The following is a 27,967-nucleotide window of genomic DNA, read 5'->3' on the forward strand; positions in this document are numbered from 1 at the left end:
TCTATACCTGCAATGTAATATTTACCATGTGGGTCCTCCATGCTTTTTCTCCTTTACCACTGTCTACTCATCCATGTTTATCTCTCCTGCTTTGAAGGGTGTCTATTGGGGCCCCACATGTCTGGGCACCAATTGTCATGGTTCAGCCTCAAGGGGTTCACACTTTCCTCTTGGTCTGCTCTGCACAGTCACAGCAACTCCTTTAAGAAAAGATACAATCAAGACCATGAAATACAGTTTGTACTACCCATGTTCTCTTAGACATAGGACTTTCACTGAATAATGATCAACCTAGCATCAGCTAAACCCTAAAAGGCTTTCTCTATTCCAGTAGACATTAATTGTGAATTGATGTCTGCTGGGATATTGATCTTGAGTCCCAGAATATTGTCAGCATTTTATAATTGTAGCCTTCTATTGTAAACTAAATAAGCAAAGATAGTGTTAGCTGTGAGATAACAGAGAAATATTAGAAGTATGAGAGCAGAGTGAAACTTTCGTACTAAGGACATAACATTAGGGTTTCCAGGTAGCAGCAAGAGCACTCTAAAGTTTCATGGCCATTGATTTCAAGTATAGCACTTGCATTTTGTGGAAGCTGAGGAAAATATCTGTGTCTAGCTCTATATTAATCAAAGTTATTCAAGTGGCACTTTTATTAAAGAAAGGTGAGAGCATTTGCTTTCGAAAGAAATAAATAAAACTATATATATATATATTTGCGTGAATAAAAGAGAAGAAATGTGGACACCATGTAAAAGAGTAAAAATAAAGTTAACCTATTCTATGAACTGAATTTTATGGTGGTTGTAAAACTATAAAGATCAAAAGTAAGAGATATAAGGTTAATAGTTTCAGAGTTGCAAAATGTAGGCATTGTAAATGGCTTCTATATGTACAATTATGAGATTCAATAACTTAAAAATAGGTCTTTAAATCATTGAACACAAGAAAGCCAAGGACTCATGAGTCCTGAGTTTTTGTGAAGATAATAAACTTTGATTTGTCTTCAAAAATAAGAGTGTTTTTGTAGATGGGCTGCTGTTATAACAAAAATAAATGCATAAACATTCACTTTGAATCGTCTAAATCAATGGAAGTAGTATGCAGAATTGAATCCTGTTTATAAATGTTTATGATCTATGAATTCCAAGGTCAATGGTGAAGAACAATATGTAGTTCCAAGACAAATGGGCAGAAAATATATGAATGGCATGGTTTAATTATGAAATTTTATTGGTAGTATGAAAATTACATACTAACAACAGAGATGGTCTGGTGGTAAAGTATCTGCATATGAAAGGCTTGACTTCTGTCTTTACTCTGCACATTGTATAATCACAGTAAGACAAAATGATTTCCAGCCGGGCGATGGTGGCGCACGCCTTTAATCCCAGCACTCGGGAGGCAGAGGCAGGCGGATCTCTGTGAGTTCGAGACCAGCCTGGTCTACAGAGCTAGTTCCAGGACAGGCTCCAAAGCCACAGAGAAACCCTGTCTTGAAAAACCAAAAAAAAAAAAAAAAATGATTTCTGTATTTATCTTTACAATAGTACAGAAGCATTCCTTTAGAATTCTTTTTTGTTTTGATCTTTTCATTCATTTTCCATACCAATCAGGATTCCTCCGTACTCCCCTCCTCCTGCTCCCCATTCTTCCCACTGCCTATCCCCCATACAATCCTCAGATAGAGTAAGGCCTTGCAAAGGGAGTCAACAAAGCCTGTCACATTAAGTTGAGGCAGGACCAAACCCCTCCCCCATGCACCAAAGTAGAGCAAGACATCCCATTATAGTGAACAGGGTCCAAAAGCCAGCTCATGTACCAGGGATAGACCCTGGTCCCACTGCCAAGATCTCCTCAGACAGACCAAGCTATCCAAATATCACCCACATACAGAGGGCCTAGTTTGGTCTCATGGAGACTCCCAAGCTCTCCAGAGTCCATGAGCTCCTGAGAGCTCAGGTCAGCTGTCTGTGTTTATTTCTCGGTCATAATCTTGACCCCACTTGCTTGTGTACTCCCTCCTTTCTCTCTTTGACTGGACTCCTGAATAATTCTTAAAGAATGTAGAATCTACGAAAGACTCTAGTATAGTTTCCAATCATAAGAAATATATACTTGATAAATAATTAATACAGAGAAAGTCCCCACAAAAGTGTACAAGTTTACCTTGAAAACTAGGTAAGAAAGGAAGCTTGCAAGTTAAGGCCAGTCTAAGCTACATAGTGAGACCCACCTAAAATAACAAAAGAAGGAGAAAAACTCCAAAAATCTTAGAAACAAGAAAATTTTCATGATGTGCATATCAAAATAAAGTATCACCTTTCCAGTTTCCCAGCTGTGATTTTCTTATTTTGACATGCTTAAGATTTATGTGTTGTGCTACTGGGGGAAGGTTATGTCTTTCATTCTTGTCTTCCCAAAAGAAGGATCTCGGCCAGAGACACCGTTTTATCAGAAGTTTATTTAGCAAACCAAAGACAAGGAAGCTACAATATACTCAAGAAATGTATTGAAACAGGCTGATTTATGAGCATTTTATCCATTAGAGTCACAATTGTCAAGATACAATTGTTGCTTTCTTAGCTCAATCTAACTTTCTGGCTACCTGGTGAAGATGTTTTAGAATGACATTCTCCTCCCTCCTGCTCATGCATGCTCAACTGTTTACTCTAACATTGCCTGCATTCATCTTACTAAACTTTTGATCATTGCACTTGGAGATCAAAATAAACAGACAAACCAGAAAAAAAAAAAGTCCAAGAAAATGTTAGAGATGTCATCATAAAGAGAAAGTAAAGAAAGGAATAAGGATAATTTCTTTATAGTTGGAATAAACAATTGAAATAAAATAATAATATATAGGTAGTCCAGAGAGATTGTGTTTACACTTGGAAAAGAATCAAGGACTGTGACCAGTTTATGGGTTTCATAAGTACATAAAACAGTGGTGAATGGGTAACAAGTGAAATTCGTTACAAAAATTTGAAAGTAAAACTTTTGGGGAAGAATTGAAGCAAAGTAAAATAAAACAAACAAAAAATAAACAAACAGGGCCTGGAGAGATGGCTCAGAGGTTAAGAGCATTGCCTGCTCTTCCGAAGGTCCTGAGTTCAATTCCCAGCAACCACATGGTGGCTCACAACCATCTGTAATGAGGTCTGGTGCCCTCTTCTGGCAAGCAGGCAAACACACAGACAGAATATTATATACATAATAAATAAATATTTTAAAAAGTTAAAAAAAGAAAATAAGCAAACAAGAAAAAAGTTTCCCTAGAGAGAAGAAATAAGCTGCAAAATACTGCTAAGCTGTATAAATCAGAATGTTCTAGTCTAGAAGCCTTGAATATACTGCTGGTGTAACTTATATGTTATAAGAACTTGGATTCAAGCTATGTTTAAAGATAAATTAAAGGAAGCTTACCTAGTTAATGAAAATCACTCATTTTGATCCCCAAAGATATTGTAAAGCCATTGTTTTAATGAACTCACTACAATCTATAAAAATTGGTTCCTTTACTATTTTCTCATGGGTGGGGGAAGGATCAATGAGACCCCACCCTTCTCTGAGAGTCTTTTACAATAACAGTTATTGGAATATGGAAAGTCATTTTTTTGATGGTGTAAACACTGACATGTTTCCTCATTTGCTCCAATAAATAACCAAGCATGGTTAGGAAGAAAAAAAAAAGAGCACACACACAAATATAGAACATGAAAGTGAAAGGGGAGATTACAGAGAAAATGAGGTCCAGAATGAGAAGAAGAGATATGAGAAAAGGGAATAGAGGATTCAAAGAAAAAAAGGAAGAAAGAAAGGAAAAAAGAAAAGGAAAAAGAAATTTTAAAATTGAATATCTGTAAGGTCTTTGCAGTGTTATAAAATGACAGATATGAAAATATGATGTGTAAGAAAACAGTTTTCAAACAATCCATCTGAGAAGAAGAGTATAAAACAGTTATTGGCTTAACATCATTATAAAACAGTTGAATCATGATTTTTTTGATGATTAAATCTATTCAGTTTTGACACAAAAACCACTGATTGGAAATGCATGCCTGTGGTTCTTGCCAAGGAATGGGCAGTACATACTATTTTTTTCTGGGAAGGTCATGGTTTTTGTTCTTCTGGGTAAATTGACTTTACAAATGATGATATCACTTCCACCATTTTGGAGTGCTTGCCTTGCAATATATTTGATATGTTATTGCTTTACCAGTATAATAATTTTTAAAAATAGGAAAGGTAGTTATTTCACAATGATTCTACAAATAATGTTTAAAGTTTTGATGAGGCTTCCATTATTGTCTAAGTACTTCTTTCCCATAGAATATGTAGAGATTTTAATTTGTTTTAAAACTAGATAACACTTCTTTTTCTCAGTTTAAATGGAATATAGAAGGGATTTACTAAACTTTATTTATTTTTTAATTATTTACACGTAGGAGTGTTTTAATCTGAAAAATTTTTTTGGCTGTTTACTGGGAGTAAAAACAAATAATGGTTGAACTTTGCCTCAGTTTGAATATGGTTTAACCAGCCTGGTCTACACGAGCTAGTTCCAGGACAGGCTCTAAAACCACAGGGAAACCCTGTCTTGAAAAGCCAAAAAAAAAAAGAATATGGTTTAGAAATTTATGGCAGCTTTTCTCTCTTGAATGGAGCCACCTACATATTAAGTCTTATTGTACACTAGAAATAACCACTGTATTTCTTGAACTATAGAAGTTACAAAATGGAATATAATAAGTTAGAAATTCTTGCAACTCACCAGCCTGGAGAGGCCATGATCTTTTTAAAATGCCTTCTAGTATTGTCTTGGCTAATGCTTTTGATTTGGACCTTTCCTGAGTAATGATCCTATTAGTCCTGGAAGCCTTGTCTTAAATGGTTTGTGCTACAAATCTATATCCTTCCACTCACTTGGCCTGTTCTTTAAATGGTGTTCATATCTTATATATTACTTCCCATTCAACCCAGTACAGCATCAGCTTTCACAGGAGATAAGATATGTCATTACCTTTCCTGGAGTGGTTTTTATACCAAGTGTCATTCCACTGGACCACCATATTTTCCAACTCCCAACAGGTAAATGTGACAGTTCAGGGGCTAATCTTTTTTTTTTTTTTTTTTTTTTTTTTTTTTTTTTTTTTTTTTTTTTTTTTTTTTTTTTTTTGGCACTAGCTTCTCTCATCCATCCATCCATCCATTTGTTCATTTTTAAAAATGCGACAAAATAAAATATATTAAGATGAAGCAAAAACTACCACATCAACTTTGGACAAAGAGAAGGCACAAAAATCAGTGACCCATTCATTCATATGCTCAGGAATCCCATGAAAACACTAAATTCTATGAAACATCTAGCTGCAGGTCTCTTTATTTATTCCTATTTGCTGCAGAAGGAAGCTCCTCAGATGATGGATTGGTAAAATAATACCTTAATAAGACCAGTAAGAATGACGAAAGTATAGTGTATGCTTTCCTTGAAGGGGACAGTGGTATTTACCAGATCATCAACTAGTAGGGACTATCATTTTTAAGATAAAATGGAGCTAGATGTATTCTTGATTTGGGGAAATCATGAAAGAAAATAATCTGGGTTTGCATTAGTTTGCTCAGGATGTATAAGGACATACTAGGGACTGGGTAGTTTGAGTGACATAAATTTATCTTAAATCTAGTCAAGAAGGTCAAGGTATCATAGAATTATTTACTCGAAAGTGTCTTCCCAAACTTTTAGATGACTCTCTTCTCCCAATATCTTCATGTGTTCTTCCATTGTGACTATCCCACATTAAAGAAAAATGTAGTTCATATTTGATCCGAGCATATTTCTTATTCTATTAAGCAAAGTAATTTCCATTAAGGACTTCTATTCATAGAGAGTACCACAATCTAAGACTTGATTCTTTAAATTCTGGGAAGAAAGTATAGCTCATAACAGAGTTGAATACATTTAGAGCATTTCATATAAATAGAGCTAATATGCCAACAGAATCAGGGATTCCAATTGAATGAGCCAGTAAGCCACTCCAGTCCTATTGTTCTTATTATAATGTCTCTCTCAAAATGTGTTGGCCTATGTCTAACTTGTCACACCGTTCATAGTAGTATAATACTAAGGAGTAAATTCATCTGTGTTTTTGGAGTGTTTTCCCAACATGAGTAGGGGCTTGGTACTAAGCATAAGAGAATGAAATGGAAAATGGTTCTTATTAAAATGTAATTCATGTCTAGAATTAGTATTTTGAAGTGGTATAATTTATTCAAATTCCTTAAATCTGGACCTCAAGCTTAGTTTTTACATGTTACCAAACACCACTTTCAAATAATATGCCAGAATTTATAGAGAACAAAACTATTTGATAATAATGGACATGTGCGCCGGGCGGTGGTGGCGCACGCCTTTAATCCCAGCACTTGGGAGGCAGAGGCAGGCGGATCTCTGTGAGTTCGAGACCAGCCTGGTCTACAAGAGCTAGTTCCAGGACAGGCTCCAAACCACAGAGAAACCCTGTCTCGAAAAACCAAAAAAAAAAAAAAAAAAAAAAAAAAGAAATAATGGACATGTGCATCTTACATTAAATAACACTAATGTCACTTCATTGAAGAGCAAGGATCAGAGTTTTATATGTTCTTTTAGATTTTACACTTATGTTAAAAGATGATGTTTTATGCTTTGAGATTTAGGCTATTGTTATAGTGTCCACTAAAGCACTTTCTCTTTCTAAGACAATGAATTAGCACCTCTATAATAGTGCTATGGCCATTTACCTATTACTAGACCTCACTCCTTTTCTTTATCACTCACATTTGCACCAATCCTTTTAGTGATCATCTCCCATGTAACTGTTTCAGATATGCCCTATTTTTAACCATTTAATCCCTATGACCTATCTTAGTCACTTAAAAGACTGCTGACTACTCAAATTTCTTTATTGGTACAATTGTACCACAGTGGCCACCAAAATACTCATAAAAGCATTTTACTTAAGCACTGATTTTATATGCTTAGATTCTAAAATTATCCCTGCTTCTCCTCGTTATCTTTTTCTCTGTATTTGAGTTGTGTCCATTCCTCTGACAAGCAAATGAAGAAAAGAAGGTGTCAGCTTCGTTTTATCAGTGAAAAATTAGGAAAAGGTAGCAGTGATCCTTATAGAAGAGAAAAGTGTGACAATGATTTCACCAGACACTGATGCAGAACCTATTAATGTCACAGAATTTTTACATAATGCAATGCTGTACAATGATAGCATTTGACATGCCAGATAGCAAGAAAGTTTCAGTGGAAATTATTGCATCTCTTACTCCTATGCCTTTTTCCTGAACATAAATTTTCTCATCAGCACTAACATGAACATTGTTGTACCTTAAAACATTACAAAATTCTATCTTTAATGAAAAGCCTGTTTTATATCCTCAATGTTCTTTCTAATTTAATTTTCTACTGAAATCACAGAATGTTTTTTAATGTATGCATGTAAGAAGATATTAATTATTTTAATATTTTGGTATTGATACTTTTGATCAATTTGTAGATTTTGAGTAGAGTGAATCTAATAACCATTCCAAATATCTGCCCAGTTATCAAAGACCGTTAACATAAGCACGGCTATCTGTATCAATTTTCTATTTCTTCTCCCAATTTTAAATTTTATAATCAGACCCTTATTGATTTTTATATGAAATAAATGAGCACAATAAAAATGTCACTTGTGCAATTATAATTTGGTTAGTGTTAACTCAAACTAAACTGATGGAAGAACTGTTCATGTTTTGAAAGAAAATGGATTCCTAAATGAGTGGCACAATTGGGAGGTAAGGCCCTGTTGGAGGAAGTGTGTCACTGAGGGAATAGACTTTGAAGTCTCTAGATGAAGCTGCCCTTAGTGTGACTCTGAACCCACTTCCTGTTGCCTCCAAGATGTAGCAGTGTTGATTCCAATAATATCTCTGCCTTCATGACTTCATGCTGCTGACCATGACGGTAATAGACTGCACCTATGAAACTACAAGTGAGTCACCCCAATTAAATGTTTGCGTGGTCATCGTGTGCCTTCATATCCTTAGTAACCCTAACTAAGACTAACTGTGACTTATTTAAGTATAAGATTTGGTCACAGCTTTAGCAATATATGTTTATGTAATTTAATATTTTTTTATTTTAGTTTATTTTTTTATTCTTTTTTAATTAAAATTTCCAACTGCTCCCCGTTTCCCATTTCCCTCCCCCTCCTCCCACATATTGCCCCCTCCCCCCACTCCCCTCCCCCATCCCCACTCCTCTTCTCCTCCCCCCACTCCATTCCCCCTCCCTCTCGATACTGAAGAGCAGTCCAAATTCCCTGCCCTACAGGAAGACCAAGGTCCTCCCACTTCCATCCAGGCCCAGGAAGGTGAACATCCAAACAGGCTAAGCTCCCACAAAGCCAGTTCATGTATTAGGATCGAAACCTAGTGCCATTGTCCTTGGCTTCTCATCTGCCTTCATTGTCCGCCATGTTCAGAGAGTCCAGTTTCAACCCATGCTTATTCAGTCCCAGTCCAGCTGGCCTTGGAGAGCTCCCACTAGATCAGTTCCACTGTCACAGTGGGTGGGTGCACGCCTCGTGGTCCTGATTTCCTTGCTCATGTTCTCCCTCCTTCTGCTCCTCATTTGGACCTTAAGAGCTCAGACGGTTGCTCCAAATTGGGTCTCTGTCTCAATAGTACATTCTCAAAAATTTCAAAAAGCAGCTGTTGACTTGTATTATTAAAAAAAAAAATCAAAACTCTGTCCTAAAGCAAAAGTCACTGTTACTGTAGAATTTAAACTTTGACTAAAGAGAAGCAGAAATTATCAAAGTCAAATCAAAGTTAAATTTGATAGCTTAAGGAGATCCAATACTGTCTTCTGGACTCCATATGCATGTTCACTCATTTGAACATGACTTCTTATTTGCAAATGGATGGATATAGCTAAAGTAAATAATCTTTGAAATAATATTATATCTTCTGGTGTTTGATTTCATATACAAACTCATCAATTGACCAACTTCATACTGTTTCCCTTCTTCCTCCTCTTTTTTTCCCTTCTTTTGCAACGAGTTTTGCTTCTTTTGCTATGTAGTGCGTTTTTTTTTTAATTCATTATCTCCTAACTATATAGTCATATTATTGGTATTACTATTATTTTATGAAATTTACATATTTAAAGAATGGATTTTAGTTATAAAAACTAATTCTATAAAATTATTATTAAATGCATATGCTTTTTAATATTTTAGATAATTTGTTCATGCAAATTTACTTGTTGATATTCACTTTTAAATTCTTCATTTATTTCTCTCTTAGATAATTTGGTTCATATTTTCTTACTAAATATTCAAATTCTACAGTTGTTTAATTTTAAAATATATTAAATATTTTTCCACATAAAGCTTTTAGAGATTATTTGAAGTTATAGGTTTCTTCATTCTAATCTTGTTTTTAAAATCTATTCATTGGTTTTTGCATAGATACATACATACACAAACATGTGTACACATATGTGTTCATGCCTAAGCATATAAAAACAGCATGCTTAGTCTATATAATATTATTTGTATGTATGTGCATTTTGTCAAAGAAGATTACTTGGTATTGGATAACCAAGCTAGGGTCTCTACCCTGGGGATTTATTTCTCCCACTCTCAGCATCCATTAACTGTCTTTAATTCTTCATCTAGGGTTGCAGCCCCATGAAATTTTCTTCTTCCACAGAAGCATATCTACTAATATCATCAGCATGGCTTCCAAACAGCCATGGTGATAGGTCATCAGGAGAGACAATCTCACAGTAAACTTCTTGTTACTCTTGCTCTCATAATCTTTCTTTCTCTTCTTCTATTGTTATTATTGAAGTTAAATTGTAGATGGATCAGTTGGGTCTGGCCATGAAACACTCACTTGTTCTCTTCATTTTGATCAATTGTGGATTTCTGAAATGGTCTCTTTTCTGTTGCAAGGAAATGTTTATTTGATGAGTGGTGACACTTAACACTTACTTGTCACAATAAGTATATATATTTAGAATTTATTTAGGCTATAAATTTGAAAGAGGTCAAGGTGGGGTATAAGGGAAGAGTTGGAGATATAACAGGGAGGGAGAGATATTACATAATTCTGTTTCATTTTCTGGAAGGTTTTTTTTATGTGCATTGGTATGAACATGTCAGATCCCCTGGGACTGGAGCTATAGACAGTTGTAAGCAGCCATGTGGGTGCTGAGAAATGAACGTGGGTCCTATGGAAGAGTGTTCAGTACTCTTAACCCCTGGGCCATCTCTCCAGCCTCTCAATTTTATTTTCATAATATTTAAAAATATTCTCTAATGTATTTCATGTTTAAAACTATGGTTCACCATGATAAATAAATGGGAAAAGCAAACATATAAATAAATAAATTTTAAATACTGAATACTTCAAGTGTTTCCTAGTATTGAGTGAGCAACAGTTTGCCATGTATCCACATTTCTCTTTTCTTTGTTAGTATACATTTGGATTCTTCAGTAATCCTTAATTTTCCAGTTCTAAATAATTTTGACACATTTCTTGGATTTTAAACCCTCTTCCGTTTAGTCAGGCAAAGACCTGAGTTTTTAATGTTTGTGAAAGCAAAACATTAACTATAATGAGAATTTTTTTTTTTTTTTTTTTTTTTTTTTTGGTTTTTCAAGACAGGGTTTCTCTGTGGCTTTGGAGCCTGTCCTGGAACTAGCTCTGTAGACCAGGCTGGTCTCGAACTCACAGAAATCCGCCTGCCTCTGCCTCCCGAGTGCTGGGATTAAAGATGTGCGCCACCATTTTATTTCTACATATTTGGTAATGCTTGGATTTTGTTTTTATTCAATAAACCATAAAATCTAAAGCTAGATACCTTTGCTTCATAACTCTCCTAAAATTATTCCATAGTCTTCTGTGTTGGGTTATGACATTTTGTCCATTGGTTGCTTTGCTTTTCTTTCTTTCTTTCTTTCTTTCTTTCTTTCTTTCTTTCTTTCTTTCTTTCTTTCTTTCTTTCTTTCTTTCTTTCTCCTTCCTTCCTTCCTTCCTTTCTCCCCCCCTCCCTCCCTCCCTCCCTCCCTCTCTCCCTCCCTCTCTCTCTCTTTCTTCTTTTTCTTCCTCCTCCTCCTTTTTCTTCTTCTTCTTCTTCTTTCGATTTTGCCTTTAGGAAAACAAAGCAGTGCATGTTTTATTTACTTTTAAACCTTCTCAAGCTTGTCAATGTGTATTGTCTATTTTGAAAATTTATTAATACTTCCCTTTGGTATACTGTATCATAATATTTCACTTTTCCAAAGGAATGACTGACAGATTCTCTAAATTCTGGCTTGGTTAGCAATCACCAAGAGAACACATCTTAAATTATTTATTTCTGCCTCTTGGCTTAGCTCTTTTTGTTTTGATTACTGAATTTCCATTTCTTTAATGTGTATAAATCAGTAATAATTACCTGCATCATTTTCCTGTTCATTCTAGGTTTTGTTTAAAGTCAGTTAATGCTTTCTTTGATTGATTTCATTTACTAAAAAAAACAAAAACAAAAACAAATTAATGACACAAATTATTTTCATCTTACCTAATGTCTCAACCAATGCTGGTAATTTTAAAATTGATGGTACTTTATGCCATTTTCTGTTTATATTTGTCCTAATTTCTTCATAATGTATCACTTTTTAAACTTTTAATTTACTTTGTGCCATTGATTACATTCCCAATTCATTCCTTCTATTCTCCTTTTTTTCCCTTTTATTTGATAAAAAGATTTATACTTTTTGCTTCTATTCTTCTTTGTTTTAATATAATTAAGAATTGCTACAAAGTAACATCCTCACTGAGTATACATTATTCAAGCCTACTGACATCTCCCTATATTCCCAACATTTTGGAGGCAAAGTAAGGACAGTGAGAACTTTGATGTTGAGGTGGTTCTTCATTTTCTCCTATCCTCTTTCTGAATAAAATAAAGGGATACGGGAAGCAATGTATACCTATTATCCCAGAGAGTCCTGAGAATATGGAATGTCTAATTTGTCAGTATGTCTAGTTGATTTTTATGCTTTGATTTCATAACAGGCTTATATCAATGCCTTTCCTGTGTCACTTTCTAGGTATTAAAGTCGGACTCTGTTTGAAAGCTACCTTTAGCATCTGACAAATTTAATTTCCTTTATGTAAGTGTTAAACTCATTCTATTTGTTTATTTAGTTTTTTAATTACTTTACTTGCTGGTGTCTGCAGACCTGTGTCTGTTCTTAGAGCCTCTTGTATGTGTTTACTAGGTGTATATCTATATATAAAACTCTTTTTCCTAGACATAACTGGGGATTATCTCTTACTGTGAATGTCTTTCTTCAGAAGACACCAGTCCCTAACAAAGTTGCTTTAGTTCAATTATGTCTTCTTAGGATTATTTCAGCTTTGATTACTATTGAGTCCACTAATTTGAGACATGAGAGCTTATTTTTTTCTATTTTCTATCACTGTCTCAGAGATTTATTCAAGGAGCCATGTTTAGAAATGACAATATGTACTCAGCACAGAGACAGGGAGTAAAGGAGGATGCACACATGCATGTATGTGTATATATGAGTTTACCTGATTATATCAGACAATAACGTGCTGAAACCTGGTTGTTTCAGAAAGCAACATGTTAACATCTTGGAAAAAAAACCACTGTACTATTTTAAGAAACTGAGCCAGGTAAGTCATGCTGCAGGTTAGACAGAAGACTTTTTGCTTAAATGATAATCTGATTTTATTTAGGGCATAAAGAATTTTACACTTGTAGAGCTGTATTTCCTTCTCCATCCACTTATATTCTTTTGTTTTTAGCATTGTGGAAATGATAGATGGCATCCTATAAATACCTTTGTGATCACCTCTATTACTGAGGAAGTAAAGGTTCCTGGATCCTAGTAATAAGAGTCATGGAAACTGGTGCATGTGTTTGGCATATTTAGGTATTTTTCTCATTCCATTTATCTATGTAGGTCAGATAAATGTTAAAAAGGGCTCATTGTTTTCATAGTACTTTCAAATTCTCACTTTATGTTTATCTTTTCAAGGAGTTCTTTGCTCATTTATCATCCAGGCTGTAGTTATTAAACCATGACAAATTATTTGGATTCAATTCCTTTGGCTTCTACTTTATTTAGCTGTATTTCTAAGTCTTACTAATAGCAAAACTATTTTGGGAAATCAGAAAAAAAATACATTTTGTATTTGCAATTTACCCACTTTTTCAAACTATGGATGTTGGCTACTTTACTATTAGCTTCATAATACAAACATCGTGTGAAGACTTTAAGAGATAAAACTATTTCAAGGGTGTAAAATTTTACTAAATACAGAATAATAAGATTTGCTGCCCGAGTTAAATTCTTCAGTCCCCCCAAGTTGCCCAGCATGCTGAAGGAATATTGCTGAAGGCTCTTTCCTGATACCTTGTGTTCCTGGTGGCTCAACAATAGCAGTTTTAAAGAATTACATTTCAGACCACAGATTTTCATCTACATCAAAGGAATATATTTACATTCCCCATCAGTCCTTTATCAATCCTAAGTGCTGTGGAAAAGAAGGTGCAGAAAATGAATCTCAGAAATATTGACAAGGTACTAAATATTCCCATAGACTCAGTTAGCACACTTCCACAAGCTGGGAGCTTCTGCTCAGGAAAAATAACTGGTCATTGGCATTGAAATAACATATTTTGATGATGTAAGGAGATATTGAAGTTTTCTTCTAAAACTGGTGCAAATGAGTTTTTAAGTCCTGCAAAGGATGCTCAAGATATTCAAAAAGTTCATCTAAACAAAAAAAAAAATCAAAAATATTTTTTATCAAAAAAATCCATAAACATTATTTTTAGTAATCAAATAATGGACCTTAATTTATCACGATAATCTCAATTAAGAAAACTAGGATAAAGTTTTAAATCGTACATGAGGTAATTCATGATTATCTTTAAATAACCTCCCAGAATTTCACAGGGCACTTGTGCAATGGCATTAACTTTTTAAAAAAAAATAGTAAACATGTCTGAAATATCAAAATTTCAAATGTTGATCATGACTGGAGAGAGAGTATATGCTTCGATTTGGTTTCTACTACTGATGATCAACCTTAGCAAATAAATCAATTGTCTTTGGAGAAGACCTTTTACAGTGCACACTAAAACAGGTCACATTTAACAAAAATGGACCACTTTGAACCATTTAGCTTTCTCACCACAATTTCATCTGGTATGCTTTGAAGGTTGGTGTGTAAAATGCTTCTGTCTATGTGTTGCTTTTACAGCCAGTGGTTTAGCCTAATAGGGCAAGGCAGAAATTCCAAGCAGATAGAGAAGGAGAGAGTAGGCAGAGCCACGCAGAAGCCCTGGAACTGCTGCCGGAAACAGAAAGCAAAAGACAGATGCTAAACAAAATCTTATTGGTAGACCACAACCACGTGCTGATAAAAAGATTGATAGAAATGGGTTAATCTAAGATATAAGAACTAGCTAGCAATACAATTAAGCTATTGGCCAAATAGTATTGCAAATAATATATTTTCTGTGGGATTATTTTGGGTCTGGAAAGTTGGGAATGAATGAGCAGCCTCCAACAACAGTTTAGTGTACCAACATGTGCCAGCTAAATCCACATAAAACAAAAATAACTTATAAAAAATCCTAGATACATACAAACACACTCACACATCCACACACAAAAAAATGTTTGGCCACATTTTATTTTCAGATGGGTTCTATTCACTGACAGTGAGCAGAGGTGCCACGGCTCATTTCAAAGTGGTCTTCCCGATTCTGCATGAGAGGAAAAAACAAAAAACAAAAACAAAAAAAAACACGTGACCTTTTTAAGAAACAGTGGATTCCTCAATGAAATGTCCAGCAAAATTCTTAACAGACCTCAAAAGAATGGTACTCAACTTCATATGGAAAAGCAAAAAACCCAGGATAGCCAAAATAATCCTATACAATAAAAGAACTTCTGGAGGCATCACAATGCCTGATTTCAAACTCTACTACAGAGCTACAGTACAGAAAACAGCCTGGTATTGGCATAAAAGCAGACAGAAGGATTAATGGAACCGAATCAAAGACACGGATGTTAATCCACACATCTTTAAACACTTGATTTTTGACAAAGAACCAAAAAATATCAAATGGAAACAAAAACATTTATAAAATGGTGCTGGCATAACTGGATATCAACATGTAAAAGAATGAAAATAGACCCATATCTAACACCATGCACAAAACTCAAGTCCAAATGGATCAAAGACCTCAACATAAAGCCAGCTACACTGAACCTTATAGAAAAGAAACTGGAAAGAACACTTGAATGCATTAGAACAAGAGACTACTTCTTAAATATAACCCCAATAGCACAGACACTGAGAGAAAAATTAATAAATGGGACCCCCTGAAACTGAAAAGCTTTTGCAAGCAAAGGACATAGTCAACAAGACAAAACAATAGCCTAAAGGACGGGAAAAGATCTTCACTAACCCTGCATCAGAGAGCTGATCTCCAAAAACAAAGAACTCAAGAAATTGGTCACCAAATGAAAAAATAATCCAATAAAAATAATAGAGTACAGACCTAAACAGAAAACTCTCAAAAGAGGAATCTTAAATGGCTGAAAAACATTTAAGGAAATGTTAAACATCCTTAGTCATCAGAGAAATGCAAATCAAAACAACTCTTGGATTCCATCTTACACCTGTAAGAACGGCCAAGATCTAAAAACTGATGACAACATATGCTGGAGAGGTTGTGGGATAAAGGGAACATTTCTTCATTGTTGGTAGAAATGTAAGCTGGTACCGTCCTTTTGGATGTCAATGTGGCAATTTTTCAGAAAATTAGGAAACAACCTTCCTCAAGAACCAGTAATACCACTTTTGGGTATATATCCAATGATGCTCAATCGTGCCACAAGGACATTTGCTCAACTATATTCATAGCAGCATTATTTGTTATTGACATAACCTGGAAACAACCTAAATGCCTCTTGACCAAAGAATGGATAAGGAAAATGTGGTACATTTACACAATAAAAAAAAAAAAATCTTGAATTTCACAGGAAAATGAATGGAGCTAGAAAACATCATTTTGAGTGAGGTAACCCAGACACAGAAGGACAATTATCACATGTACTCACTCATAAGTGGTTTATAAATATAAAGCAAAGAAAACTAGCCCACAAACTATGATCCCAGAGAACTTAGACAACATGAGGACACTAAGAGAGACATATATAAATCTAATCTACATGAGAAGTAAAAAAAGACAAGATTTCCTGAGTAAACTGGGAGCATGAGGACATTGGGGGGGTTGAATGGGAGGGGAGCGGCACAGATGGGAGCAGATAAAAATGTAGAGAGCAATAAAAATCAATAAATACAATAAAAGAATGATTGAATGCTGTGACCTATAATCTCAAATAAATATATCCCCTGTTCTCATTAAAAAAAAAAAGTCAGACAGGATATGGATTATCCACGAAGACAAAGCTGAGTTCAGATAGAGAAAAAGCTTGCTCAATTTCATTATATAACTGATTCAGTTTACATAGTATTTTTACATTGATTTTAGTAAGAATCCCTGAAGGAGAGTAACAGTATCTAACTGATTATCTCTAGGTAACAAAACAAAACTGACCATTACTAAAGAAATTAAGAAGCAGGAAACTGAGATTCTTAACAGTGTGGAATGCTACACAGACATCACTATGGAGAGAATACTACAAACTTTCCTCTTTTGGTTGTTCTGTAAATAAAGCTTTCTTATATTCCTTGGTCTCTTTTCCTTTACAGATGAGTATACAATTCTATTCAAAGGAAAAAGTCAAATACCCTTAATTTTTGTCTTTCACCTTGCAATAACTTTACTGATGCTCATACATATGTGGATAAGTGAGTTGATCCTTTTCCTTAAGGCAAATATGCTAGCAGAAAGTAAACCTGAAGTAAGACCAGACAGAATTTATATTACCTATATATAAGCAGTTATAAAATGGCTGGCTAACACTGTGATAGTCTGAGTCTGATTTAGGATGAAAGATTGGAGACATGTTCTGTTGGCCAGGGTTTTGTTGTCATAAAATCCTTTTAAAATTTAAAAAAAAAAAAAATCTGACTTTGAATTCGATAATAATAGCCAGTACTAACCTGATCTAGCAGAAAGCATGATCAAGGTGACAAGCAAAATATATAAACTACCTAAGAACAATCTAGCCAATTACAACATAAAAGCTTCTGCTTTGTAAAGGTATTGTGATGAAAGCAAGCAAGTATGCTAGGTGTGACCGTTCATATGAATCTGGAAGAATAAAGCAGATAGACCCTGAAGTTAAGGCTAGTATTCCCAATGCAGTGACATCCTATTTTTAAAAAAGCCAAAAATATCTTAGATAATAAATAAAATGGAGAATGAGAAAGAGAGAGAGAGAATATAAAGGAAAATTAAGACTTAATAATCTTTACAAAATTAAAATTCAACTCTACAATGTAAAAAAGTTAAAACTAACACTATATATAACAAATCATTTTTTTGTTCATTATATTGAGAGTGTTCACTGTTAGAAGCAATTAAAACATGGAAGTAAGTAAAATTCTTTGCAGTAAATTATTGTCCTGGTTAGTGTTTCTTTTGTTGTGATGAAACACCATGACCAAAACCAAGTTGTGGGAGGAAACAGTTTATTCAGCTTACATATCTAAGTGAGATACTGAAAGATGTCAGGACAGGAACTTTAACGAGGGCAGAATCTGGAGACAGGAGCTATACAGAGACTATGGAGAGGTGTTTCTTTTGACTTGCTCAATATGGCTTTCTCAGCCTGTTTTCTCATAGAATCCAAAACCACTAGTTCAGAAGTTGCATACTTCAACAGTGAAAGTGGGCTGGGTCCTCTCCCATTAATCATTAATTAAGAAAACCTGCTGCAGACTTGCCTGCAGCCCAGTCATGTGGAGGCATTGTCTCTTTCTTTGATTACTCTAGCTTATGTCATGTTGACATAAAAATAGCCAGAACAGCTACTGAAAAAAACTAAAGTGTGGCACACACTTTGGAATTGTATTCAGTTACAAATGGATGAACTACAAAAACATAGGCAAGAAAATCAGAATGCATATTACCGAATGATGTTTATTTGAAAAGGCTACATACGTTATCCTTTGAGCAATACAAAAAAGGACAAGGGCATAAAAGGTATTGGTTGCCAAGGTTTACAAAAAAAACTTGAAAGATGAGTAGTTCCAATATGTAAAATGTTATAGAACATACAACAAAAGACTGTACTTGCATGTGAGCCTTGTGTTTTGAGTGATAATGTGTCATAACTGTTTTGAGGGATATGGTTGTTGAGTGATAATTGTTTATTCCTATTGATGAATCCATCGTGATCTGTAGTAGGAGCTGCGGGCTGTGTTCCTGCTGCCCCAGCTCCTGATAGCCTGGCTAGCTTATGCCCCAAAATAACAACACACAAACTGCATTCTTTTTAACACTGCTTGGCCCATTATATCTAGCCTCTTCTCGGCTAACTCTCGCACCTGGACTAGCCCATTTCTTTTTTTTTTTTCTTTTTTTTTTTTTTTTTGGTTTTTCGAGACAAGGTTTCTCTCTAGCTTTGGTGTCTGTCCTGGAACTAGCTCTTGTAGACCAGGCTGGCCTCGAACTCCCAGAGATCCGCCTGCCTCTACCACCCAAGTGCTGGGATTAAAGGTGTGCGCCACCACCGCCCAGCCCTGGACTAGCCCATTTCTAATAATGTGTATAGCACCCCAAGGTGCAGTTACTGGAAAGATTCTAGCCTACGTCGATCCTGGGTCAGAGCTTCATCACATCTGCCTCAGAAAAGAGAGCTATTGAGTCTGCGCTCACTTCCTCTTCCTCCATGAATTCTGTTCTGTTTACTCCACCCACCTATGTTCTAACCTATGAGGGCCAAGCAGTTTCTTTATTTAAACCAATGACCTTCCTCCATCAATGATCGGTCAGGGTGCTGTGCAGAAAAGCCATAGGTGAACATGTGAGGCATAAGAATATGTGCTAAGGTGATGCTGCCAATAGGCCCATGGAATTCCATACATTTGACAGTATTTTCTCATAAATTGACAACTGTTCTAAAAATAAAGTTACCTCAAAAACCCAGGAATTGATTTTTAATAATAATCATCCATGTGGGGCGTGGTGATCCTGAAATCACAAAGCAGGCTATTAGACCTATTTGTTTTGAGCGAATTGTTTCTAGATACCTTGAGTGCTATATCATATTCCCATTCCAGGACAACAGTTAGCTCTTTAAATCCCAAACTGGAAATTGCCCACTTCCTAAAAGTATTCATAATCGTTCACTCCCCCCCCCCATTTGTTAACCATCAAAATGTGTACAAAGAAGTAATGTCTGAGAATCAACTAACATTATGCAACTGAAGAATGTATGTTGTCACTGAACCAAAGTTCTCAAAGTTTTGCCTTAATCTCAGGAAGGTTTCAAGTTGCTAAAGACAATCCAGAATTTTGTTATTACTGGTACTTTATAACCAATAACATAAAATTTCTCAACAAATAGTTTCTCAATCACAAAAATATATATTTACTCACATACTAAAAGTTAATATTTTTAACTTTAAAATACTAACTTCTTCTTTGATTTTTTTAATTTTTATATTATTATTAGAAATTTTCACCTCCTCCCATTTCTCTCTCCTTCCCCCCATTCCCCTTCCCCCTCCTTCTCCAGTGCAAAGAGCAGTCAGGCTTCCCTGCCCTGTAGGAAGTCCAAGGTCCTCCCCGCTCCACCCAGGTGTAGTAAGGTGAGCATCCAAACTGCCTAGGCTCCCTCAAAGCCAGTACATGCAGTAGGATCAAAACCCAGTGCCATTGTCCTTGGCTTCTCAGTCAGGCCTCCTTGTCAGCCACGTTCAGAGAGTCCAGTTTGGTCACATGCTCCATCAGTCCCAGTCCAGCTGGCCTTGGGGAATTCCCATTAGATCAGCCCCACCGTCTGAGTGGGTGGGCACACCCCTCGCAGTCCTGACTTCCTTGCTCATGTTCTCCCTCCTTCTGCTCCTCGTTTGGACCTTGGAAACTCAGTACAGTGCTCCAATCTGGGTCTCTGTGTCTATCTCCATCCATCGCCAGATGAAGGTTCTATGGTGATATGCATGTTATTCATCAGTGTGGCTATAGGATAGGGCCAGTTCAGGCACCCTCTCTTCAGCTGCTCAAGGAACAAGGGGGGGGGGGCATCTCCTTGGACACCTAGGAACCCCTATAGAGTCCAATCTCTTGCCAACGCTAAAATGGCTCCCGTACTTAAGATATATACTTCCCGACTCCCAAATCCACTCTTCCTCTATCCCAACCGTCCCATTCCCCCAAGCTCTCCCCATCCTCCCCTTCTCACTTCTCTCTCCTCATTTCCCCTTACCCCCACCCCATCCCTACCCCCAAGCTCTCATTTTTTGCCTGGCAATCTTGTCTCCTAATATCCAGGAGGATAACTACATATTTTTCTTTGTATTCACCTTCCTATTTAGCTTCTCTAGGTTCACGAACTATAGGCTCAAAGTTCTTTATTTATGGCTAGAATCCACTAATGAGTGAGTACTTTGCTGGAGACGATGTGGGGTAAGGTGAACACTCATCCATTGCTGGTGGGAATGCAAACTTGTGCAACCACTTTGGAAATCAGTGTGACAGTTTCTCAGGAAATTCAGGATCAACCTACCCCAGAACCCAGCAATACCACTCCTGGGAATATAGCCAAGAGATGCCCTATCATACTACAAAAGCATCTGTTCAACTATGTTTATAGCAGCATTATTTGTAATAGCCGGAACCTGGAAAGAACCCAGATGCCCCTCGATGAAAGAATGGATAAAGAAAGTGTGGAATATATACATATTAGAGTACTACTCAGCAGTGAAAAACAATGCCATCTTGAATTTTGCATGGAATAAAAAACGCTATCCTGAGTGAGGTAACCCAGACCCAAAAAGATAAAATACTACTTTCATAAGTAAAACAATAGCTCTTAAGACAGTAAATTATTAATATTTTTGTTCATTTTTAACATGATTAATTCCTCCTGGTATATTGCAAAAACCACCAATTTCCAGAGGTATTTATTCTAATCCTTTGGACTTTCTTTGGTTGAGGTATTGGAAATGCCTAGATTTTCATGTGTGAGGTAACTGTCTAAATGAAACTTCAAGTTTATTTGATTAAACTTATACTATGTGCCATAACTCATTCATGTTATATGACTTATTTTAAACTAATAAAGTAATTTATTTAGAGTTTCTACATTTTCCCCACTCACTGAAATTAAAAATATTACTAGTAAAGATGCTTATTTATGCTTTTTATTTTTAAGTTTTTTAAGTTTATTTTTAAAATGGAAAATTATCTTTTTACATTTTACATACCAATTTCAGTTCACACTCTCTTTCCTCCTCCCATTCCTTCTACCTTTCTCCTCTACCACCCCCCTCCCCCCCATCCATGTCTCAGAAAGGCACATTGCTTTGAGGAAAGGCCAAGGTTCTTCCTACTATATCTAGGTTGAGCAAGGTATCCATCCAAAGAGAATGGGTTCCAAAAAGCCAGTACAAGCAGTAGGGCTAAATCCTGGAGACACTGCCAGTGGCCCCACAGTCTGCCCCACTCATACAACTGTTACATTCAGAGGAGCTAGTTTGGACCTATATTGCTTCTTTCCTTGTCTGGAAAGAGTTGGTGAGCTCAGATTAGCTCAGGAAAGCTGTTTCAGGGGTTGTACCCATCATGGTCTTGACCTATTGGCTTATATTTTCACTCTTCCCATTCATTACCTGGACTTTGGAAGCTTAGCCCAGTGCCCCACTGTGGGTCTCTGCCTGTTTCCCTCAGTTGCTGGATTACGGTTCTATGGTGACGTTTAAGACAGTCATCAATCTCACTACATGGCAAAGCCATTTCAGGCACCCTCTCCACTATTGCTTAGGGTATTAGCTGAGGTCATCCTTGTGGATTCCAGAAAATATCTCTAGTGCCTGGTTACTTGCTAGCCCCATAATAGCTCCCTCAATCAAGCTATCCCTTTCCACGTTCTCCATCTCTGTCATTCCCTCATCTTGACAATCCCATTCTGTTGGGACTAATGAGTCCTGGCCTTCAGCTGGATGTTGGAACTAATGAGTACTGGCCTTCAGCTGCTCTTCCCTGCTAGAACCTTCTAATTGAAGTTACTAGAAGCTGTATCTAGCTTAGAGGATCAGAGGATGGGATTTTCACCTGTGGGCCATTGACTGCAGTGTATTTAAGCCTCCATGGTGTTATTAAAGAGGGGCTTTTGGTACCAGTGATTGAAGGTCTGCGTGTTGGTCTGTCTCTGCGTCTGTATTCTCCACCTCCATCCCCTTGCCCGAAGCTCGCGAACTGGGGACTAGCACATAGAGCTCAGACCCGGGCCGTGGTATGCGGCAATTGGAGGTCCCTCCGAGATATCAAGAAAGGGAACGCTGAGAGACAGTCCTTGGAAGCCGGGGTAAATATGGGAGGTATCTTTTCTTGGTTTAGAAAAGTGTAGGACGATAGGGCGGAGTTTGATGATTTAGAGCTAGTGGAGGATAGTGAGGAGGATTTATCAGAAGAAGAGGAGATTATACGTAAGGAATTAAAAAAATCTCTTTAGAAAGCTGAGAAAACGTAGAGTAAAAAAAGACTCACATCCAACTCCCACGGCCCCACCGGCTTATAAAAATGAAGGTTGGTGGTCTTATTTGAGTAGGGATCTGGCACTCCCCTCTTTGCTGCCTTCCACCCTCTTTTCTCCACTCACTCCCATGCTCCCAGTTTTCTTAGATCATGACTATTTTCCCTTCCCAGACAAACACACACACACACACATATTTTCCTTAGGGTTCACCTTCACCTTGTTACTTAGCTTCTCTAAGATCATGGATCATAGACTATAGGATCGTTATCCTTTGCTTTGCAACTAGTATTCACGTATGAGTAAGTATATACCATGTTCATCTTTCTGGGCCTGGGTTATGTCACTTAAGATGGTTTTATATAGTACCATCCATTTGCATGTAAATTTCAAGATGTTGTTTTTTTGTTTGTTTGTTTTTATGCTTTTTTTTCCACTGAGAAGTACTACTCCATTGAATAAATGTACCACAATTTCTTTATTCATTTTTCAGTTGAGGAGCATCTAGATTGTTTTCTAGTTCTGGCTATTACAAATAATACTGCTATGAATATTGCTGAACAAATGTCCTTGTAGTATGATTGAGTATCTGTTGAGCATATCCCCAAGAGTAGTCTTGTGGGGTTCTGAGGTAAGTTAATTCTTAATTTCCTGAGAAACTAGCATACTGATTTCCAGAATGACTGTACAAGTTTGCATTCCCACCAGCAATGGATGAGTGTTCTCCTTATTTTGTATCCTCTTCAGCATAAGATATCATTAGTGGTTTTGATTGTAGCCATTCTGACTGGTGTAATGTGGTATCTCAGAGTGGTTTTGATTTGCATTTCCTTGATGGCTAAGGATTCTTGAACATTTCTTTAAGTGTCTTTCATCCATTTGAAAGTCTTTTGCTGAGAATTCTGTTTAGATATGTATCCCATTTTTAAATTGGATTATTTGGAAAGTTGATGTCTAATTTCTTGAGTTCTTTATATATTTTGGAGATCAGTCCTCTATCTGATGGGGGTTGGTGAAGATCTTTTCCCATTTAGGAGATTGCCTTTTAGTCTTATTGACTGTGTCTTTTGATTTACAGAAACTTCTAAGTTTCAGAATGTCCCATTTATTTATTGTTTCTTTCAGTGTCTGTGCTACTGGGTTTATATTTAGGTAGTGGTCTCCTGTGCCCATGCATTGAAGGCTACTTCCTACTCTCCGATCAGGTTAAGTATGGTCAAATTTATATTGAGGTCTTTAAACCATTTGGACTTGAGTTATATACATGAATACAGATGTGAATCTATTTGCATTCTTCTACATGTTGACATCCCTTTATGCCAGCACCATTTGTTGAAGATGTTTTCTTTTTGTCATTGTATAATTTTATCTTCATAAAAAACTCAGGTGTTTGTAGGTGTGTGGATTAATATCCTTTGATTCGATTCCATTGGTCAACCAGTGTGTTTTTATGCCAGTCCCAAGCTGTTTTCATTACTGCAACTCTATAATAGAAGTTGATGTCAGTGATGGTGATGTCTCTGAAGTTTTGACTATCCTGGGTTATTTTGTTGTTGTTGTTTTTCCATATGAAGTTGATTACTGTTCTTTCAAAATCTGTGAAAAATTGTGTTGGGATTTTGATGGGGATTGCATTGAATCTATACATTGCTTTTGGTAAGATTGGCATTTATATTATGTTGATTCTACCTATCCAAAAGCATGGGGATCTTTCCATTTTCTGGTATTTTCTTCAATTTCTTTCTTCAAAGACTTAAAGTTCTTGTTCAATAGGACTTTCACTTATTCAGTTTGTGTTACTCCCAAGGTATTTGATATTACTTGTGGCTATAGTGAAGGGTGATGTTTCTCTGATTTCTTTCTCATTTATGTATAGGGGGGCTACTAATTTTTTTTTAGTTGATCTTGTATCCTCTCACTGAAGGTATATTGCATTTATTATGTTTAGATATGTTACTCATATCCCTGATTTCTCCAAGGCATATATCTTGAAGGGGTATTGGATTTTGCCGAATGCATTTTTAGCATCTAATGAGATGATCATAGAGTTTTTTTCAGTTTTTTTTAATATGGTGGATTACATTGATAGATTTTAATTTGAACCATCCCTGCATCTCTAGGATGAATCAGACTTGATCATGGTAAATGATGTTTTTGTTTTTTTGTTTTTAAAGACAGAGTTTCTTTGGAGCCTGTCCTGGACTATCTCTTGTAGCCCAGGCTGACCTTGAACTCACAGAGATCCACCTGCCTCTGCCTGCCAAGTGCTAGGATTAAAGGCATGCACCATCAATGCCTGGCTGGTGAATGATTTTTTTCTGTGTTATTAGATTCAGTTTGCCAGTATTTCATCAAATATTTTTGCATCAAAGTTTATGAGGGAGATTTGAGTCTAATTCTCTTTCTTGGTTGAATATTTGTGTACTTTTGCTATCAGGGTTACTGTACCTCATAAAAAGAGTTTGGCAATGTTCCTTCTGTTTCTATCATGTGGAAAACTTTGAGGAGTATAGATACTATCTCTTCTTGGAAGTTCTGGTAGAATTCTCTTCTGAAACTATCCAGCCCTGGGCTTTTTTTAGTTGGGAGCCTTTTGATGACTACTTCTATTTCCTTGCAGTTTATAGGTCTATTTAAATTGTTCACCTGGTTTTGATTTAATTTTAGCATGTGGTTCTTATCCAGAAAATTGTCCTTTTCTTTTATATTTCCAATTTTGTGAAGTACAGGGTTTTGTAGTATGACCTGATGATCCTCTAGATTTTCTTAGTGTCTGTTATTATAACCCTCTTTTATTTCTGATTTTGTTAAATTGGATGTTCTCTTTCTGCATTTTGATTACTTTTTTCATGTAGCACTCAGTGCTATGAACTTTCATCTTAACACTGCTTTCATAGTGTCCCATAGGTTTGGGTATATTGTGCCTTCATTTTTGTTGAGTTCAAGGAAGTCTTTAATTTCTTTCTTTATTTCATCCTTGTTCAATTGAGCACTGTTCAATTTCCATGAGTTTATAGGCTATCTGCAATTAGTAGTGTTGTTAAATTCTCACTTTAAACCATGGTGATCCGACAAGATACAGGGAGTTATTCCTTTTTTTGTGTGTCTCTTTGGGTTTGCTTTATTACCGAGTATGTTGTCCATTTTAGAGTACATTCCATGAGGTGCTAAGAAGAATCTGTATTCCTTTATGTTTGAATGAAATGTTCTGCAGATGTCTGTTAAGTCCATTGGAGTCATGATATATCTTAGTTCCCTTATTTCGTTGTTAAGTTTCTGTCTGGTTGACCTGTCCATTGGAGAGAGTGGAGTATTGAAGTCTACTACTAGTGTGTGGAGTTTGATGTGTAATTTAAGCTTTCATTATGTTTCTTTTATATATGTGGGTGTTCTTATATTGGGGAATAGATGTTCAGGATTGAAACTTCACCTTGATGGATTGCTCCTGTGATGAATATAAAGTGTCCTTCTCCATCTCTTCTGATTGATTTTAGTTTGAAATCTATTTTGGTAGATATTAGGATATCTATACCCACTTGTTTCTTCGGTCCATTTGATTGGAAAACCTTTTCCCAATTCTTTACTCTGAGGTAATGTTTGTTTTTGAGGTTGAGGTGTTTTACTTGTATACAAGATTAGGATGAATTCTGCTTTTGTATCTCTGTTCTTGGCCTGTGTCTTTTTATAAGGAAATTGAGCCCATTGATATTAAGAGATATTCATGACCAGTGATTGTTAACTTCTATTACTTTTTGGTGGTATAGTTTGTGTGCTTCCTTTCCTTGAAGTTTGATGTTGTGAGGTTATCTGTTACCTGTGTTTTTGTGGATACAGTTAGTTTCCTTGGGTTGGAATTTTCCTTCTAGTCCTGTCTGTAGGACTGGATTCGTGGATAGGTACTGTTTAAATCTGTTTTTGTAATGGAAATGTTAAGTTGGGGGCATAGCCCCAGCCCCTGGCATGGGAGTTGCATTGCTCTGGACTCCAAATCCCAGCATGCAAGGTCCTGACCACCCCTCGAGGAACCAGTCCCACAGGGTACTTAAGGGGCCTCCTAGAGGAGGAACACATTATTTTGGGGTCTGCGTGGGCTCCTGGCTGTCCTGTCTTCCCACCATGCGCTCAGCCACCTGAGAGTGTCATCCTTAAGAAAACGATGGGCATTTTGATTTGGTTTCATTTGACTTAATTGGATTTCTTGTGCCGGTGGAGCTGCTATTACTCTTAACATATCTTGTTTCCTCCATTGATGGTAATTGCAATGTTGCTGGGTATAAAGTAGTCTGAACTTATATCCGTGGTCTCTCAGTGTCTGCAGCACATTTGTCCAGGACCTTCTGGGTTTTAGTGTTTCCATTGAGAAGTTGCATGTAATTCTCATGGCTATGCCTGTATATGTTATTTGACCTTTTTTCCTTTGCAGCTCTTAATATTCCTCCTTTATTCTATATGTTTTGTGTTTTGATTACTATGTAGCAAGAAATTTTTTTTTTTTGGTACAGTCTATCTGGTGCGTTGTAAGCCTCTTGTACCTTCATAGGAATATGCTTATTTATGTTGGGAAAGTTTTCTTCTATGATTTTGTTGAATATATTTTTTGTACTTTGAACTTGAGTTTTTCCTCCTTCTTCTCTCTCTATTATTCTTAGGTTTAGTCTTCTTACGGTGTCTCAGATTTCCTGAATGTTTAGCATTAAGCATTTGCTGGATTTAATATTTTCTTTGACCAATGAATCTATTTACTCTACAGTATCTTCAACATCTGAGATTCTCAATTTCATCTATTGTATTCTGTCAGTTATGCTTGCCTTTGTCATTCCCATTCTTTTACCCAGATTTTCCTTTTCATAATTCCCTTGATTTGTATTTTCGTTATGGCCTTTATTTCAGTCTTCAAGATTTAAACTGTTTGAACTATTTGGTTCACCTGTTTGGTTGTCTTTTTCTGGTTTTCTTCGGTTTCTTTAAGAGATTTATTGAGTTCATCAATTTTTTTGTTTGTCTTTTCCTCCATTTATTTAAGAGAATTGTTCATTTCCTATTTAAAGATCTCCCTAATCCTCATAAAGTTACATTTAAAATTATTTTCTTTACCTCTTTTGGGTTAGGATGATCAAGTCTCCCTGTTGTATGACAACTGGGTTCCGATGTTATCATGTTGACTTTAGATTGTTGAATAAATTCTTGTATTGGCGCCTACCATCTCTTCTTCCAGT

Source organism: Chionomys nivalis, chromosome 5 (genome assembly GCF_950005125.1).
Source record: "Chionomys nivalis chromosome 5, mChiNiv1.1, whole genome shotgun sequence".
Lineage (NCBI taxonomy): Eukaryota > Metazoa > Chordata > Mammalia > Rodentia > Cricetidae > Chionomys > Chionomys nivalis.